General features: G+C 34.3%; 1 long non-coding RNA gene across 8 annotated transcripts in view; it reads right to left on the reverse strand.

Moving 5' to 3' along the window:
* Window positions 1-641: 641 nt before the first annotated feature.
* Window positions 642-20,114, reverse strand: part of LOC309797506 — a 41,972-nt gene continuing 22,499 nt past the window's right edge. Inside the window, exons 1-5 of one of the 8 annotated variants that reach the window (XR_014292674.1) lie at window positions 18,639-18,653; window positions 8,905-8,949; window positions 4,929-5,002; window positions 2,269-2,477; window positions 642-751 (exon numbers count right to left, since the gene is read on the reverse strand). This is a non-coding gene — a long non-coding RNA (uncharacterized lncRNA). Of the gene's footprint in view, window positions 752-2,268; window positions 2,491-4,928; window positions 5,003-8,904; window positions 8,950-11,397; window positions 11,487-18,638; window positions 18,654-20,114 lie in introns of those variants that run through there. The other 7 variants (XR_014292672.1, XR_014292673.1, XR_014292670.1 and 4 more) reach the window with 7 other exon arrangements.

Below are 20,114 nucleotides of genomic sequence, written 5' to 3' on the forward strand. Positions count from 1 at the left end.
TTTTATGTGTTGCTACATGTAAAAGCAACATATAAAAGAAAACACAAGTATAACAAACTGTGTGTTCAGATTGGAAGAAAGGATTCTCAGTATCAGTTCAGCCTATCCTATTGACTGAAAGCATTTACCTTGTTTCTTTTACAACTAACTTGAATATTATGAGTCTTACATCTAATATACAGTACTCTTCACCCTTCTTGGAATGTCTATGCTCAATAAGGACATTAGTTGACTTGTCATTAATATTGCTTTTCTACATGTGAGTGCATTCAGAGTTCTATCCTGTCCCATATACATAGCATAATCTTATATTTTGTTTCTAACTGGCATCAGTTTTCTGGTTTTTTTTTTTCGATTTACTTTTAAGCTTTACTTTTAGCAGGACTGTACTGAAATACTCTTACACCTTAATAGATCTAATTGTCTGGACTTAAAATAATAGATTTTTGTATCACAGGGGCATTTGTCTTTACAGATACTGATTTCTATTCTCTGCACATGTTTTCATGTTATATGCCCAGTATAATATGAAGCGAGTTAATTTATTGTGTTACATATAGTAAAGAATCCAGCAGAATAATGTTATTTAGGGTCTTTTTTTCATTATTTCTATGAATAACAACAACATCAACAATAATAGTAATAGAAAAGATAATTTCTACCTGTAGCAAGTCTCAGTTTTTTCTTAAATGCAGTAGAAGGCCCTTCACACTCTATTTGTCAGCTTGGCTTCAGGTTTTCATTTTGTTGGCTAGAAGACAGATAAAGGGGATTATGGACAGAACTGAGCCTGGTTTCTGCTAATCTCGAACTTGAATTCTTTCAAGGGTTGCAAAATATGATTCAAGTATTTCACAGGCCTGTATAACCTTTGTCATCTCTCTGGTATATGTGCCATCATGGGTGGATTTGGAACTGACATTGTATATCTCTGATCTCAACTGTATAAATATTTGTTTAGACTGACTATCAACATAGAACACAGACATTCTCTTCTGATGTATGGATGATAGAATAGTTCTTAACGGGGCCCCTATGGATGGGGCAGGCACAAACTAACAGAGGGCAATGAGGCAAATTTTCAATGAACTCAGATTTTATATTTTTCTTTAGGTAAAAGAGTGGTTGTTTGTATACAAAAAAATATTTCTTATAATTTGGGTTACATTAAAAATATCTCATATTTACAGCCATTTATCTGAATCTATAAGAGTGACTTGGTTTTCTCAAATACATTATATATGGAGTCCTTTAGACTGGAATTAAATTAATCATGGTTGTATTTTTTTTTTCTATTGACTTCCCAGCTATTTCCCCCTAGGAAAACTCTCTTAAATAATCAAGAGAAATATTTTAGGCAACATTATGTAAATCATCACCCTTATTAGATGAATTAATATTCTTGAAGTTATAGCTCATTTCATGGAAATCAGATTAACCTGATGTTATGGGCATAGTCATTTATCAGTAAGTTATTTGTTAATATGCTCAGTATGTGACATAAAATATGTAACTTTAATAAGAGAGTGGATCACCTCAAATAATTTAGCAAATCTTGAAAATGATAAGGATTAAAATTGTGGATGTATAAAGGACACAGAAGCTTGGAGAACTTTAAAACCATCTATTTCTCTCCTGTTTCCCTCAGACAAGGAAATGAAGGCTGACACTTTAGCATGGTTTGGAAATCCTTCTAAAAATTATCTGACTTTCTCTTAGAATTAACAAGTAATTTAAAGTTTTAAGAACTGCAGAACTGATCACATGAATTACCATAATTTAGTCAAGAATTTTTTTGAATATCCACCTTTTGACAAACATTGTACATATATGTACCAGGCTGTAGAGATGAATAAAATCATCCTTAGTCTCAAATAACTGAAAGAAAAATCCCCCAATATTAGTGATTACTCAGGAATTAAGGATGATGCTATGATAACATTTTTATAATGTGAAATTTATTAAGTTAAATAAAATATTTTGCTTTTGAGATTAGAATGCCTTGTTTTTGTTCTAAGGATACTGATGATAGATAGTGCTTGTATTTTGCAGAAGTTTTTTGGGAGCAAAATGAAAACTTGGTAATGTGATATAAATTTGGTCCCCCAAGGCGATTTTTATTGTTATTTCTATTGGTGTTGTTAATGAGAGAAATTTCTGTGAGCTATTAGAAAAGAAAATGTGGATATCAATATCTAATCAAAAAGAAGGACAAAATAATGGATAATTAGAGAATATATATAACCAATAAATTAAAAATATACTCACATGCTAAGGAAGCACAGTGGTGGAAGTTTTGCTCATCATAAAGCTTTAACAGTGAGTAGAAGTTATCTTGGTGTCTTGGGTGTGGGAAGATATGCTAACAACCAGTGATAGATCCGTTGTAAAATTTGCAACTGTTTCTTTGGTATTAAATTTCACTTAAGACCTGTGCTTCTGGACAGGATGGAGTAATAGGAACTGGATTTACTCTCCTGGCTTAAACTGCTAAAAGTAAAAAAATATATATATTAAACAATAATTTTAGACATTGAAAAACAAACAGCATAAGACAACGGTTGTATAAAGCTGTTAATTATAATGATAACACATAAAAACCAGTGACATATGTTTTGTGTAATACAGTTAAATGTTGGTGTTTGAACAAGCCCCTGGTCACCTGTAAAAAATAAAGGTGGATTCTCTTTTCATATTTATTAACAAAATGAATTTCATAGGGATGCAGTATTTAAACATGTTAAAATACTACAATTACTAGAAGAAAACATTTTTGTTTTATTTAATAAAAGTTAATTTTTTTATATTTTTATGTGTTGCATTTATTGCTTTAAGATTATACAAATATGTTTTGATATAATTTAATATATGCAGCATCAACTAGAGTATTCAATACACAGACTATTCAATGGGTATAGCCTTAGTAGTGGGACAAAATTAGCCCTAGACTAACTTGTTTCAGTTGCGGCCTAATAAGGCTTACAAGGAATCCTCAAAATGATCAAACTATTTCTTAACTACCTCTTTGAGCAAAGTTACAAATATTTTTAAAAAATAATACAAAAACGCCCTGCAACCAGTAAAGTAAAATTCACAATATCTGACATGCAATCTAGAATTACCAGGGATGAAAAAACAAAGGAAAATATAACCCATAACAAGGAGAAAAATTAATTAATGAAAACAGACTGAAAATGGTACAATCAGTAGACAAAGACATTCAAACAGTTATTATAACTAATTTTCATAGGTTCAAAAAGGTTAAAGGAAAGCATCAACATCTTAAATAGACATATAGAGGATATAAAAATAACCCAAATTGAGTTCCTAGAGATGAAAAATATAGTTTCTGAGATGAAAAATAAACTGGATGGGATTAAAAGAGATGAGGCAATGCAGAAGCAAAGATTGACCCCCTTGCAAAAGCAAAATTTTGTTATTATAATATAATCTGTCCCACTGAGTAGTCCAAATATAAAGTCTGAAATGAAAAATGCCAGCTTGGTCACCTTTTTTCATTTCAAATTTGCTTTAACCTTTCTGGTGTGTGCTTCCAAAAATAATTAAAGTATAAAATTATGAAAATTGTATTCAATGGTATTAAAATTAAGCATCTATCCATCTTATGGATTGCCCTGCATAATGCAAATATCTAAAATCTAAATATTATGTGTATATATACATATATGTATATATACATATATGTAAATATATCTCACTAGCAGAATGAAAAGAAGATATGAAAGTACAACACAAGTTGTGGAGGAATATAGTAAAGGAAACTAAAATTATAGTATTTTTGTTTTTAGATATAGTTGCTCTACGCAGTGGAAAAATGATATGTGGATTAGCATATTTTATTTTCTGAGAAGCATGAATCAATTTAAAAGGTGAAAGGGCAGATGAATTTGAAGAATGATTAATTTAAATACATTATCAGTCTTCAATTTTTTTGTTACTGACAACATCCCCTTTAGGATTTTCAAAACGCTGAAAGGTGGGATTCCAAGATTTTTAGTTGCTATTGAAGCAATTATTAGCAAATCCTTTCTTCTAATCTCATTACAGAAAATAAAGCCCTTTGTGCCCAGAGAACTCCCATTAGAACAGATAGTTAGTGGGAAGCAGCCACATAGCACAGGGAGATCAGCTGGGTGCTTTGTGACCACCTAGAGGGGTGGGATAGGGAGGGTGGGAGGGAGGGAGACGCAAGAGGGAAGTGATATGGGAACATGTGTATATGTATAACCGATTCACTTTGTTATAAAGAAGAAACTAACACACCATTGTAAAGCAATTATACTCCAATAAAGATGTTAAGAAAAAAAGAAAAAGGAACTGCATTTCGAAGCAGCTCAGAACATAGGTTGTACCACTCTGGAGCTATCCCACATTTCCTGTGTCTTATTAAATATTGTGTATATATGCTATATATTTATATCTCCATTTAAATATACATCTATATCTCCTAAAATACTGTCTCACATATAATGAAGTAACAGTTTCCAGATAGTTGTTCTGGAAGTCATTAGACAAAATATAGTCTCATTTATTTAAAAAATGTGAAATGAGAGAAATGTACGAAAAACTTGATCCATCTTCTGACTGAATTTGTAGTATTAGTACCTTCAGAAGAGGAAATAATTAATTTATCGTGAATTATTTTATTCCCATTTATTAGAGAGGAAATTTGTAAACTGAACCTGTTAGGGCTTAAAGGGTTTTTTTCCAGAAGATAGTATCTGTGGTTCTCACCTTACACTGAGCAGTATATCACTAGTGAACAATCTGACAAATATGTACATTATTAAGTTATTTTATTTTCACCTGGCTTTTTAATACTATCATCTGATATACATCATATTAACTGACACTGCAATTTCTTCCTTGATTTGTATTTTTTTTCTACAAACACTTTGCATTCCAACTTCCACGTATCTGATTTACTCACCCATGTGATGGTCTTCATCTTCAGACATCTTGCTGTCTGGGCTGTTCAACCCTGTGACAGTAAAAGCACACTCACTAGGGACTAGGAGTTTGAGAAGGACTTAGAAAATTGTTTGACACTTGAAAAAAACGGCTCCAGAATATGAAGAAAAAATCTGCAAAATTGAGAGAAAAACTTGTGTAATTAATATTTTCAACTAATATCACTACAACAGAAATGTTACTCAGCTTTCATATAGTTACCTAGAAATTATATTGGATATGTGACTTGGGCACATTTTAATGCATCTGATAACATTTAGGGTAGAGCTTCTAAAAGGGCAATTGCCTAGGACTGAGGAAGGTTTAAAAATGGCACAGAATGAACTAGAAGTGACTTCAATGGGAGGCTGAGGCAGAGATGCTGGACCCGGAGAGCGACAGAGCAGGCGTACACTGGAGAGAGCTTTCCTCTACAGGAGAGCCAAGAACTTGTTACTTATTGAGGGGGCAGCATGAAGGTAGGGGATCCTACAATGAGAATCCTAGGATTGCTCCTAGATTTCTAACTTGGATAAATGACAGGATGGTACTCTTTGTGAATACTGAAGGAACAGCAACAGCAGCAGAAGTCTAAGAATGGAACTTTAACGTATCACAATGCCACCTTTAAACTAAATTTGGCGTTCTTCTCCTTTTTGAATGAATGAAAATGCATTAATTAAAGACACACACATTCACACACCTGCTAATACCTGCTCTTCTGCAATCGTGTTTTCTGTATAGTGTCTAACCTATTCCAGTCGAAGTAGTGCTTAAACACTTCAATATGCCTCTTTTCAGCCAAGAAGAAAAACTGTCTATGACTGTTCCAACATATTTTAAATATATGTATAATCATTGCCAACTTATCTGCTTTGCAGATACTAGTTTCCTATACAATATTTAATATCTCCCTTTAGTGAAAATGTCATTGCTCAGTATTATGATTGTTTTTCATTTTTAATATATGTCTGAATGTTAGAATTATTGATTAATCTCTTTATTAATGGAATGATCTCAGCACAATGTTAAATACTCTTCTTCTCTACCATTATTATACGTTATTTTAAAGACTTTCCATACAGTTACTTTAAATGCGATTTTCAGATTTTTCAGGCTTTTTAGTCAGTAGGATAGGCTCCCGTGAGTAACAGAAATGCTGAAGAACAACAATATGAATTAAAAAAAATTAAGTGGTTAAGAAAGCACTAATCTAGTCATTGAGAAATATATACTAATATTTACATAGTATGTATATCTAAATCAATAGTTTCAAAATGAGATAATCTACTGAACAAAATATCTTAAAATGTGAATGAAAAGATGTTGTAAAATCTCTATATGATTAAAGTACAAAAATTTTTATAAGCTTGGAATATAAATAATAAGTGCATTTTTGTCTGGGAGACAAGTTGTTATCTGGGAAACCTCAAGACATTTTGTAAATTATCGAAATCACTTTACTATCACTCTTGAGCATTTCTCCTATCAACTCTAAAATTAGTATTGGAAATTAGCATTATGACTATTTCACTATCAGGAACATTGAAGAAACTATTTCAAGTGCTAAACATTGGTTTTAACAAATAAAAAACAATTCATCTGAAGAAGATGTTACAGTGAACTGAGGAATTAAAAGATCTCAAAGTAGAGAAATTTCACTGACTGCAGTATAAACAACTTGAGGGTAGAGAGTGTCTGTTTTTCCTGTTTGCCCTCCAAATTTGGGAACAGTGTTATATGCACGGTGCAGGGTAATAAGCAAATATTTAACAAATGAAAAGTACTGAATTCATTACCTTGTGGTACAAATTAGGATTTCTTTTGTACTGCGACTAGAAGATTTTAATTTCAGCATTATGAATTATTAATGTCTTTATCTGATTCCCAGTTCTGTGTCAACCTAACTTATTTGAGTGATAATTAGAGGACTTCGTGTTTATCCTATCTTCTAGGATTTCACTTTTGCATATCTGTTAATTCATAATTTTGATTTTTATAACACAACCAAAGACTATAAAAACACATAGAGCAAGCACTTGCCAAAGAACTCTAAATAAAACAGGTCTCAGATATGAAATTAGAGCCATACATGGTTATATTTCTAAGTGCTTCATCTAAAGAGAGACGTGCAACACTGCTGCATGAATTAATCACCTACGGTGACTTTTAAACCTACCAACAGCTGGCCCCTCTATCATATCTGATTTTATTCAATAGTCTAAGTGATAATAATTTTTTGATCAAGAACTTTATTTTACTGGTTGTAAAGGTGCGCGCATGCACGCACACACAATTCCCAGTGCTTTTAAAAATTGTGGGACAGAATTAATCATAACTATTGAGTGTAAATGTCATTTATCAACTTATTAAAGTGCAAGCATGCAGGGAAAATAAGCTAAAGACAAGACTTTCGTTTTTCAATTTAGTTTTAAAAAGTCTTGTAGAAATCTTTATGAAATTAACACAAAATGGTGTTACCAAAAATCTATTTAGTTTGTTTATTCCCTAGTCTGTGGCAATGTAAACAGTGGAAGTTAACCCGGAATTTAAGTTAAGGAAAGCTATATTGTATTAAGTTTAGCCAAAATTCTCTAACTTGCCATATTTTTTCAAATAAATACAATTTCTATTCTCTTCCCTCTCTCCTCATCTCCCTTAAGGTATGTCAACTCTAACCCCGCCCCCCCATACACACACCTTGTTGCCTCTGACATTATCTCCTCCACTAGACGTGCTTTTGTCCTTATTGCTGCACAATAGTTCAACAGTAAAATGTGATAAACGCAGGCAAAGGTGTTTCAAGAAAGAAGGTAAATGTCCTTACACGTTTTCAACATAGAAACAGAATTTTTCAAAAATGAGTTACAAAATAGCAAAATTTAAAAATAGTTATAGATGAAGTTTGCAGATAATGTTGTCATCCCTCTTAAAAGAAGAGGGATGAGGCACAGAAGAAATGTAGTGTTGAGGACAGTGAAAATCAGCAGTTATTGCAAGTCTATTTATGCTGCGTTCAATGGATTCAGAAGACAGAGGCTCGGGTGCTGTCGTTATTACTTGTTTGCCATGTGATGGTGGGCAAAATATCTAATTTCATTGGGTTTCTCTTTCTATGCCTCTAAAATGTGGATTCCCAGGCTAAGAAAATATTTCAAATCTTTTCTAGGTCTAAAAGTCACAGACCTTAGTGTACCCTTTATAAAGGCCACATTTTCACAAAGATAGCATTCTTGTAAAGCACCTTTATAGAAAGAAAAAGCTATATTTAGAAAGTCCACTGAGTGTCCAGGGTTTTCTGAAGTCGTACTGCTGTTTATAACCAGGTGTAGGCCAGTAGGACAACACATTTGCTTTAATAACTGTCCAGATTTCTTGGAGTTAAAGATAAGTTTTTCATTATTCTAAGTGTTGACCTAAGAAATTATTGAAAATAAGAATTGCTCTAATTTACTTCTTGAATTGCCCAGTTCTTACATGGCCTGACATGAAAGGTGATTTAAAAGATTGCATTTAAGTTTGGACATATAACCTTCATCCTGCTGTTTCATCACAGACCTCTTACAGGAGAAACACGTGCAACCATTTTGAGTTTCTGAATGGGAGTGCTCCTTATAGTATTTTCCCCTTATAAATTTCTTGCCAACTTACTCCAATTTGAATGCAGGTAGAAATTTATAAATTTCTCCAAGAACTTATTTTTATTTTTATGAATCTTACTGATTTTGTTTTAATACCGAGGACTTTATCAAATTCATAGACATTTGATAGAATAAAAGGCAAAAGCATAATTAGGAAAAAGCCAAAAACCTCAAATAGAAAATAAGATGCTATGTTGTTAGTAACAGAAATTAGCACAAATAGACTGAAAAACTGACCACCATTGTAAACTGAGCTTTTAACTATGGCAGTCGCCAGGAAAAGGAGGGTTACCTGACTCAGGGGTCTTCTCCTCTTTCTTTGCCTTCTTTTAACAATCTCAAAAATTAAAAAAAGATTGAAAGGACAATACAAATAATTTATTTCCCAAACCGTTTGAGAGTAGTTGCCAACACAATGCAATGTCTCCCCCAAATCCTCTAGTATTTCCTACAAACATATATCCAAATATAATCATGAAAATCAGGAAATTAACACTGACACATGACCACAGAGCTCCTAATCCTCAGACCCCTTTCAAGTTTTGTCAATTATCCCCATCATGTCCTTCATAATAAAAGGATCAGCCCAGTGTCACATGTTGCATTTAGCTGTCCTGTCTCTTTAGTTTTTTAATCTGGAAAATTTTCTCAGGCTTCCCTTGAATTTCATGAACTAGAAAATTTTAAAGAATATGGATCAGTTATTTTGTAGGATTTAGCCGTTTGTATTTGTCTCATGATTATTCAGGATATGTGTATTTGGCAGGAATAACTCAGTGGTGAAGCTCTGTTCTTCTCACTGCTTCCTATCAAACAATTTCGGCAAACTTTTAACTTGTAACCTTACTGGAATATCACGTTACTCATTTGATTAAGGTGTATCACCCAGTCTTCTCCATTGTAACGTTATTTTTTTCTCCTTCATTATTAATAATTTTTGTGGTAAGGCACTTTGTAATTATGTAAATATCCTGTTCCTCATCAAACATAATTTACTCAATTTAATTCTTAAAATCAGTATGAACTCATAGACTCCTATTTTATTCAATTGACTATAATACGTTTCTACCATTATTTATTTTGAGGCTTAGGTTGTTCAAGATTTGTCCAGTGGAAACCCCTTCAGTTTGGCTTCTATATCCTTTGATGTTTCCCAATTATTCTTTGATATCTCCCTTCTTCTTCTTTTTTTAACATCTTTATTGGAGTATAATTGCTTTACAATGGTGTGTTAGTTTCTGCTTTATAACAAAGTGAATCAGTTATACGTGTATCCTCATATCTCTTCCCTCTTGCATCGCTCTCCTTCCCACCCTCCCAATCCGACCTCTCTAGGTCACAAAGCACCGGACTGATCTCCGTGTGCTATGCGGCTGCTTCCCACTAGCTATCTATTTTACGTTTGCTAGTGTATATATGTCCATGCCACTCTCTCACTTTGTCACAGCTTATCCTTCCCCCTCCCCATATCGTCAAGTCCATTCTCTAGTAGGTCTGTGTCTTTATTCCTGTCTTACCCCTAGTTTCTTCATGACATTTTTTTTTAGATTCCATATATATGTGTTAGCATACGGTATTTGTCTTTCTCTTTCTGACTTACTTCACTCTGTATGACAGACTCTAGGTCCATCCACCTCACTACAAATAACTCAATTTCATTTCTTTTTATGGCTGATCCCTTACTTCTTGAAACAATAATATGTTCTAGGGTCAACTTATATTTTCCCTGTAGTGGTTCTAGAATCAGCCATTTCTCCAAAGAGCTTTAGTTTCTTCAGTTGGAGAGCTGTATTTAGAAACCAAGATCTGGACACTAGGTGTATTCATTGCTCTTGGGAAGTAGTGGTCCCAGGTACTCTCAATGGGCAGAGCTAGGGGATTTAGGTACATATATACATACACACATATGAAAACGCACATTCATAACCATTTACACATATTCATAAACACATTCATAAACATATGCATACATATTGTCTATGTTTATTTCTATAATGTCTCTATATTGAAAATCATCTGTTCACATTAACATCCTCCATTCCCTTTCAACACCCTTTCCTTCTAGTTTTTGCCCTTTTCATATTTTAACTCCCTCCACAGATATTAAAATAACACTGATTACCATATCCTTAATATCCTTACTTATTTGATCAGTCTTCCTGTATTTAAGTAATTTCATGTAGCTGCCACTTTCCCATCCCACCCATTTTCTCCACCTGGCATGGGTTATGACTATCTGTACAGAGTGGTTGCCAAGGCCACTTCCTCATGTGGATGCCCTTTCACACGAATCAGACTTCAGCAGTCAACACCAGGCTCCCTTATGCAGACATCCTCTCCCCTTTCTCAGACTCTGAGACCCAATGCCAAGTCATGTGGTTCCTTGAATGCCCACCTCCCCCATGCTGACAAAGGGTTATTTTACCTCACTTAATGGACTAATTTGTTCAAGAAGGGAAGGGATCACAGCACTATAAAGCAGTTATACTCCAGTAAAGATATAAAAAAAAAGAAGCGAAGGGACAAGGAAGGGGATGAAGACAGGGAGGTGGACAGAGGTAAACAGATTCTTTTCTTTCTAAACAATGTTTGAAGAGGTCCTTCATTTAGAAGTTACAAAGACATTATGAAGTATCAGCTGAAGAACTGAAACAATGACATATATTTACACATCTATATCCCCACATCTATGACACACAATGTAAAACTAATTTTATAGCAACCAAAATAGAATTTAACAAAACTTATGATGCTTAGCCATACACTTTAATACTCAGCAACTTACAAAAATATGCAGTGCCATTTGGCTGTTAACTATCAGTCCATGTATATGAATGGATTTGTAAAACTCCTAGCCAAGAGTGCTTGGGATAGTGTCTCTACTGGTCCTTACTGGATCCTCTTCTTCTTTTGTCACTCTTTTCAGTCATTTGTTGATTCTCGACTGTATCTCATTGGTGACTTGCATGACCACTGGCAATCATATCTGGGCAAATACCCCAGCTTGGTGTCTCTCAAAGGGCTGACTGAAAACCATTTGCAACAGAATCAACTGAGGTACTGGATAAAATTCAGGTCCACAGGCCCTGTCCTGATTTCCTGCTCAGAAGCTCTTTAGAGAGTAATGAGTATTTGGAAAATACCTTAGCTAACTCTCACACATTAACACTGAAACCATGGTGTAGTTTGCATGTCTACAGTTCCTCATAGTTCACGGTTTAAAACACATAGGTCTCAACAACTACAGTTCTTTTATTTTAGCTTCATCAATTCACATTTGTTATTTAACCAACTTGGAAATTGCCAGATGTGTGAATAGCCGCCAAAGTAAAATGTATCTATCTTTTGCAAAAATGTCTTCTACCAAATGTCTCTACAAAATGAAATGTAAATACCTCCTAAGATCTTCTTGGAGAAATCTTACAGATTTTTAAAATCTTCCAGGTTTTAGGGAATAGCAAGTGCACAGGCCCTGATGTTGGGAAAGCCACTGCAGAAAGAAAATCTGGATGTGTGTGTGAGAGAATAGTAGTAGTAAATGAGCTTGGAGAGTAGGGCAGAAGAAATACTGAATAAAGCATGTAGGACAGGTAAAAAGTTTAATTTTTATTCTAAAGTGATGGGAACAGGTTTTGGGAAATTATGTGATATGATTCATGTTTTTTTTGTGATTATTCTGGTTATTGTATTGGTTATAGACTATAAGGATTGGGGCAAGAGGGGAGGAAGCAAGGAGGTTGTGGAAGAGGCTGCCTATTGCATTAGATGAGGCAAGCAATGATGGCTTGGAGTAAGTAAAGACGGCAAGAGTAAGGTGAGAGGTAGGTGGATTCAGGATGTATTTTCAAGTTAGAGCTGGCAAGAATTTCTGATGGACTGGACATAGGAATTGTGGGAAAGTGAGAGTTTAAGGATGAATCTAACATTTTTGGCCTGAGCAACTGGATGAGTTATGGAGCCAGGAAAAACTGGAGTGCAGTGGATGGATCAAAGCAAAATATTTAGTTTTATTTGCTAAGCTTGAAATGTCTATTATGCATAGATTGGAGATATTTAGTGGGAAATTGGAATTAGGAGTCTGGAGGTTAGGTGAGTGCTTAGGGCTAGAAGTATGAATTGGGGAGTCATAAGTCATCTTCCCATTAAAGTAATGGGACTAGATTAAAACTCATGAGTAGTTAAGGTAGATGGAGAGAGAAGGGGGCCAGGAATGAGACTTAGGGCATTCTAACAGACATTGAGGGATGGGAGGCATCACCAAGGGATACTTCCAAGGAATGGTGAGTGAGGAGGGGAGAAATCTAGGAAAAGATGGTGTCCTGGTAGCCAGTGAAACAAAATATTCGTTCTGGAAATTATGAAGTTCATTTCCCAAAGTTTCTTGAATTGATGATAATTTGAAACTTGGTATTTTAAAAAGAGCTTTAGCAAACAGAAAAGAGAATAATTTTCTATCATGAGTGATTGATTGCAGTAGCATGGGGAATGGAGAAGTTGTGAAAAGGGAATCAAGATCTATGTAAAAGACAATTTTAAACAAAAGTATTCATTTAAAAAACAAGCACACAATATTTAGACATTATATTTTGTTTTTGTGTCAACAGCAGCTACAGCATGCTGTAAGTGAAAGATGAAGGATTACAGTTTAATATCAAATCAGGGAAAAAGGTGAAATAGGTGAATTCTTTGTAGATTTTTAATAGATTTCAAACCTCTATTGGTTTTGAATAATGTCATATTTCAAACATAATTTTCTAAATAATCATAACAATTTTAGAATCAGAATAAACCTTATTTAAATGCACATATAGTTCATTTTTATGGGTAAAACTAGGACTCTGGTCTTCTGATTACCAGTACTATTTCTTATTGCAACACACTGTTTAAATGTATAGATGATTGAAAAAAAGAGCATACCAGTCATTTCTTAAATGGTTTACAAAATATCAAGTAATTAAAATTAGGGGAAATAAAGCTCATGAGGATTAAATTACAGGAAGAGTTTATAAGAGGGCAAAGAAGTAGGAGATGTATTTCCACACAGATAAATATGAGATTTTAGGAGAAAATGACCAAAACTGCATTTATAAGGTCATGATACTAGCTAAATGAAATAAAGACAACCATCATGTGAATAACATATAATTTTGAAGGTAATTTTGAATATGGAGACTGATACAGATTAACATCTGATTATAATAAAAATCAGATAGGCAGGGTAATAAGGTCTTCTTCATCCAATCACAGCTTATCAGGAATAAGGGAAACTCTTGATACTTTGGTATGTGCCATTTTAGGACAGTGAACTTGTTACAAAGTGAACACTTGACACAAGAAATAGTTAAGAAACATAAATATGATTCAAGAAATTCATGGATGGTGAAAGCTATGTTGGATTATTTTAAAAAGTTAGGGATGACTAGGTTAAGTAACTTCTCTTTTTAATAACAGAATAACTGTCACATGAAAGATCTCACTATGCCATTGACAAAGATAAAATCCTGGGACGCCATGGCTTCACAGTCTAATAGTCTAGACATACAATGTACAGTATAGTGTCCATTAGTCACAAGTGGCTATTAAACACTTGAAATGTGGGCAAGTTTGACTTAGGAACTTAAATTTTAATTTTATTGAACTTACATTTAAAAATTTAAAAACACATGTGACTAATGGCTATAGTTTTGGACAGCACTAAGAACAATTCCATTATCATGGAAAGTTCTATTGACCAGAGCTGACCGATAACATTTTTATTTAATTTTACATTTATTCCTCTTTGCTAAGAAAATCCTCTCTCTTACTAAAAAACAATATTAGCAAGATGGCTAGATATAAGATCAAGATGCAAAAATGTATTGGATTTCTATAGAAATCCAGGAACAAAGAGAGAGCTTAAAAATTATTTAAAATGGAAAAAAAAACTACCTAGGAATAAATCTAAATAAAATTGTGCAAGACATTTATGGAGAAAATAAAACCTTATTGAAAGATATTAAAGAAGTCTTAAATAAATGGAGAGATACATCTTGTTTATGGATAGAAAAGACTCATCATAATGGTGTAAGTTTCCCCCAACTTAATTTATATAGTCAATACAATTACAATAAAAATACTTAATAGAGGTTTTACAGGATTGCCAATTCTGAAATTTATGTGAATGTGCAAGAACAGCTGAGACACACCTAAAAAATCCATTCATTCCAAAATGGTCCTGGAAAACTTAATTATTCATAAGAAAACAAAGAAATTGGATAATACAGACAAGTCGATTGTAAGTGCATTAATGGCTTGAATATAAAACAAAGATACACTAGAACTTTCAGAAGAAAATATACTATATCTGGGTAGCATTAAACTAGGGAAGGACATTTTAAGTAGAACAAAAAGACACTAAGCTAAAAGATACATTTGATTTCATTAAAATTGAGAGCCGCTATTTATCAAAAGATAAGGAATGAAATAACTTATTTGTGTCATATATAGCTGACCAAGGATTATTTGCTTGTATTTAAAGAACCATAGAAATAAGTAAGAAAAAGATAAACAGTAGAAAAATGGACAAAAGATATTCTCTGGACTTCACAGAATAGGAAACAGAGGCAACTATTAAACAAATGAAAGGATTCGCAGCCTGTCAGTAATTAGGGAAATACAAATTAAAACTGTTATGGACTGAATTGTGTTCCCTAAAATTCGTATGTTGATGCCCCATCTCCCAATGTGGCTGTTTGGAGACAGGGACTTTAAAAACATAATTATGGTTAAATGAGGTCATAATGGTGGGGCCCTTACTGATATGACTGGTGTCCTTGTAAGAAGAGGAAGAGATAAGAGGGATGTATACACACAGAGAAAAGGCCATGTGAGGACATAGCTAGAAAGCAGTGGTCATCTGCAAGTCAAGGAAAGAGGCTTCAGGAGGACCCAAAACTGCCAACATCTTGATCCTGGACTTCCAGCCTCCAGAACTGTGAGAAGATAAATCTCTTGTTTTTTAAGCCACTGAATCTGAGGTATTTTGCTAGGACAACCTGAGCAGACTAATACAAGGAACAAAAGACTAGAATGGCCATTCTAACTGGTGAAGCTATAGAGCAAAAGGGCTGAAAATTGATTCCATAACTTGGAAAACATTTTGGCATTATTTTTTAAAGTTGAATATTTGAATTCCCTACAACTCAGCAATTCTACTCTTAGTATGTCTACTCTTTTACTTATGTTAAATCTTGCACATGTGTACCAGGAAACATTAAAATAAATGTTCATGGAAGTACTGTCCGTAATAGGCCCAAAACAACCCAAATATCATTAATAGAATAATAAACACATTTTCTTGTATTTATACAATAAAATATTATACAGTAGTACAAATGAATGAACACTAGTTAAAGCAAAGTGGATGAACCTTAGAAACATAATGTTGAGTAAAAAAAGCAAGCACAGAAGACTAAAGTATGATATCAATTTTATAAATCTCAATAATAAGCAAAATTATGTGGATGTTGAACATAAAGCCAAGATCAGAGTGATTTCTTTGGTGAAAGCAGGAAGGTGGGATCAGGGTAGAGAACAGAGAGAAGACTCAGCAGTTTTGATTCTAGTTCTTAGTTTCGGTGGTGTGTTTGCAGGAGTTTTTATTATCTCTCATAACTTACATATAATTAAACATATTATTTTGTATATTATCTAATAATATAAAAAAAATCAAAATCCATTATATACCAAAGATAACCCCTAGACATTAATTATAGAGAGTCCACTTTGAAACAACATACATAGTTACTCATAAATCTTCTGTAGTTGAAAGCTTTTAGCTATGAAATTCTTCCCCCTTCATATGAGGACTTTATGTTCCATAATGAAGGAAAATTGTTCCTACTTTGGGACAATTTGCCTTCTTTATTTAAGTGATGCTAGTCCTTTGGCTGCCTAGAAATTTTAAAAACAACTGATAACTACATCTACTGCCTGCAAGAGAATAAAGGAAAAGGAGCATAGGAGGCAATCTCATACATTATTGATAAACACATACAAAGACAATATTCGTACAAAGCTATTTCTCCATATAGCACCTCTGAATTTTATTAATAAATACATATCTATATATCAAACATTAATAAAAGAATAAAATTATCCAATATGAGTACATTTGCTCTTTTTTTCCAGTTAGTTCCAGGATTCTATTTTAGATTATTACTTCATATCTGTGAGAGTTCGGTGTGTGTTTGGTTTTGTGGAAGTTGCATTGTGCTAAAGTTTACATTTCTTTCTTGAATTAAATGGCTTTTGTTATCCCTTGGGAATACTGAAGATAGCAACAGCAGGTTACTACCTACCGGTGGAAAAGTATAAATAGCAATTTTAGCTGCTAGTGATTCTGAAATTGCCCTTAACTTTGTCCTTCTAAAAATGCTCCAAGAATTACGTTTTGCAAATCCACAGATTTACTATCCATACTCAAGTCATTTACGTGGACAAAGAATGTAGCCTGCGGTTTCAGTAACAAAGGATGTTACAGCCATCAAGCCATCAGCCACTGAAGCCACCCCCAATGCTGCACCCTGAGGGGATTCAGGATGGAGAAAACAGGATACTGGCCCTAGATAATTAAAGTGCATATCAAGGGAATGATTTCCATGAGACCAGATTCTTGCATCTCACCATATATAGAAAAGTGCTAAATTTATTAACTTAAGATGTCTAGTTTCTTTAATTAACAGTAATCTTTTGATGTTCCAACTACCTGGGGTTTTTTTTGCAAGAACCCCTAAATATCCTGTGCCCTCCCTTACCTCTTCGGAACAGTCCCTCAGAGCTATCTGAGAGGCTGTCTCCTGACTTAAGTCCTCAGTATGTCCTCCAAATAAAACATAATTCTCAACTTTTAGGTTGTGCATTTTTTTTCAGTCAACATTTAATTGTATGGCTCACGTAGGTACTATGCCTAGATGTAATGGGATGAGCTGTAAATTATGAAAACTAGATAAATTCTGTCAGCTCTAGCACTAGCTGAGATCCAGGCTTTCATCTCTGGATACTTCTGTCATAGACCTTGGCAGATATGGGGTCTGTGTTGGTCTTAAAATTATTCTTAGAATTGTGGGGACTCATTCATTCTTTCAACAAAATTTTATTGCTTATATTCTATGTGTCAGTTACAGTGCTGGGTCTTGGAATATAGAAGTCAACGCACAAAAATACAAGGATAAAACACATTTTCTACCATATTAACTTTTTTCATTCATTAATTCATCCCTAAGTCATTCAACACGCATCTTCTTATTGAATACTGATGGGGGGTCAAATGCTATGCTAAACACTGAGTATATAACTGCAAATGAGATGGATAGGCCCTGATTTTGATGTCACTACTATCTTTTGTCCTGCCATATAATGGGACAGCTTCATTATTCCCTTTACCCTAAGTTTTTATCACAAATTGCTAATGAAAATAAAACTGTTAGTGGAGTTTCAACATGCATAGGTAAATGAGAACAGAGAACTCCCCTTTCGCATGCCCCATTCTTCTCCTTCTAACTCCCTATGTGAACTCACTTTGTGCCAAGACCAAGAAGATGTACCCCAATAAGAACCAAGCTGATTTCCTCACACTGACTGGGGCTATTGCTCACTTCGGAGACTTGATGCTTAATTTTGATAAGCAACTAGAAGACCATGGAGACAACCTATAAAAATGATTTGTCTTGGGAGAAAATACTAAAAAGGGTTAATGTGCTGTTCCACATGTCTAACCTCCTGGGATTAAACCACAGGCACCAAGGTCACCAAGTGTACTTGGCAACAATGAGCTAAAAATGAAAAAAAAAAAAGCATCATACTGTTATTGTATTCATTTTCTCCCAAGGCACTCTCTGATAAACACCACAACCTCTAAGGGAATTGAGAACAGCTTCCTTGTGGGGTAGGTTATATATGCATCTTTTTCCAAGCAGTTAAATCATATCCAGCTATCAGCACACCTTACTTAAGGTGATTGTAATGTATGAGATTAAATGTTCCTACCTGATTGGAAACCTTCTTGTCCTCAACTCATTGGCTATACTGGATTTTTTTTCTTGGGTCAGACCTCCAGAATTCTATCAGAAATCATTCCGTTGGGGAAACCAGGCCTTCCCAGAAACTCAGGAAACTGAAATGGAGACAGCAAGAGAGAAGGAAATTATTTGGACATATAGACCTCAATTGTTTGGTTTTAAGTAAACGTCCAAGCAAACATCTTCTAAATGGTATAATAATTTTAGGGAAATTCACGGTTTATAAGTTTGTGTACTCATAAACTGAACATATTATAAGAGTACAGGTTGCATTTTGTGTCTTCAACTCAAGCAAAGAGTTCAAAAAAGGCCCAGTTATCCTTTGTTCATTAAGACACAAAGAGAGGGCAAAAAGAGCAAGTTTCTAAGTCTTTTTCTTTAAAATTTACGTCTTTTCTTCAGTCTTCATCAAGATCTTCAGGAAATTAACTTTACTAAAGTTAATTATTCATAAAGTAAACATAGGAACCTGCAGAAGACTATTTCACAGAGACCTGTAATGTACAATATCCATTGCATACATGCACCATGAGCTTGTCTTTTCTAGCACTGGCATACACAAAACTCTGTGTGTGTGTGTGTGCACATGTGTGTCTTTTTTGTGATGGAGCTATAGGGAGAAAATAAATCCATTGGTTGCAGTTCAGTGATGTAGAAAGATTTAAGGGTAAAGGAAAAGGCTACATCAAGTGAAGCAATAAAGTCATGAGGTTGTGCTTCCATAATAATAACAATAGCAGTCTTCTGTAACCAAGGGAGCAGGCTCCTCAAATTATAGTCACACCTGTTAGATCATCTGCCCATAAATTTCACACTATCATTAATGGAAAACAAATGGCACTGTCTCTCCTTCCCTTTATCCATTGGCTATTCTCATATAAACGATTTTTCTCTTCAAGGTCATGCTCTTTCCTATCTGTTTAAAAATATTAGGATTTAGGAGGGGTGATACATAATGTGCCATGCCTTGGTACTTGTACCAGTGATGGCTCTGTAAGGAGCACTGGATTGTTAGGAGGCTGTAAATTGAATTCCCCTAGAAGCAGAACCTGGGGGAATAATTTGAATGCAAACTGTTCATCTGGGAGGTGCTTCCAGAAAACTCAGAAGTGGAGTGGGAATTGAGAATGGAGGCATGGAAGGAAGCCAACAGAGGTGCATTACTGAATAAATTACTCCTGCAGGGAACTGCTGCCAGTACGTCAGGGGAGTTCTGTGAAACTCTACAGAACATGTCTCAGAGTTATCCCAAGAATCGGTGAGAAACTTGAAGTACTTATCTTCCAGTCCCCTCTTTCCTTGGTTGAAAGCTACACCCAGATACATTAACTCCTGTACATTTCTGGCCTGCCCTAAGGTGGAAAATTGCAGGTGGTAGCATGATTCTATCAGCATATACTGGAATGATGAGTGCTGGGGAGATATGAGTGGAACATTGAAACCA

This window comes from Mesoplodon mirus, assembly GCF_964341445.2.
Source record: "Mesoplodon mirus genome assembly, contig: HAP1_SCAFFOLD_664, whole genome shotgun sequence".
In the NCBI taxonomy this organism is placed as follows: domain Eukaryota; kingdom Metazoa; phylum Chordata; class Mammalia; order Artiodactyla; family Ziphiidae; genus Mesoplodon; species Mesoplodon mirus.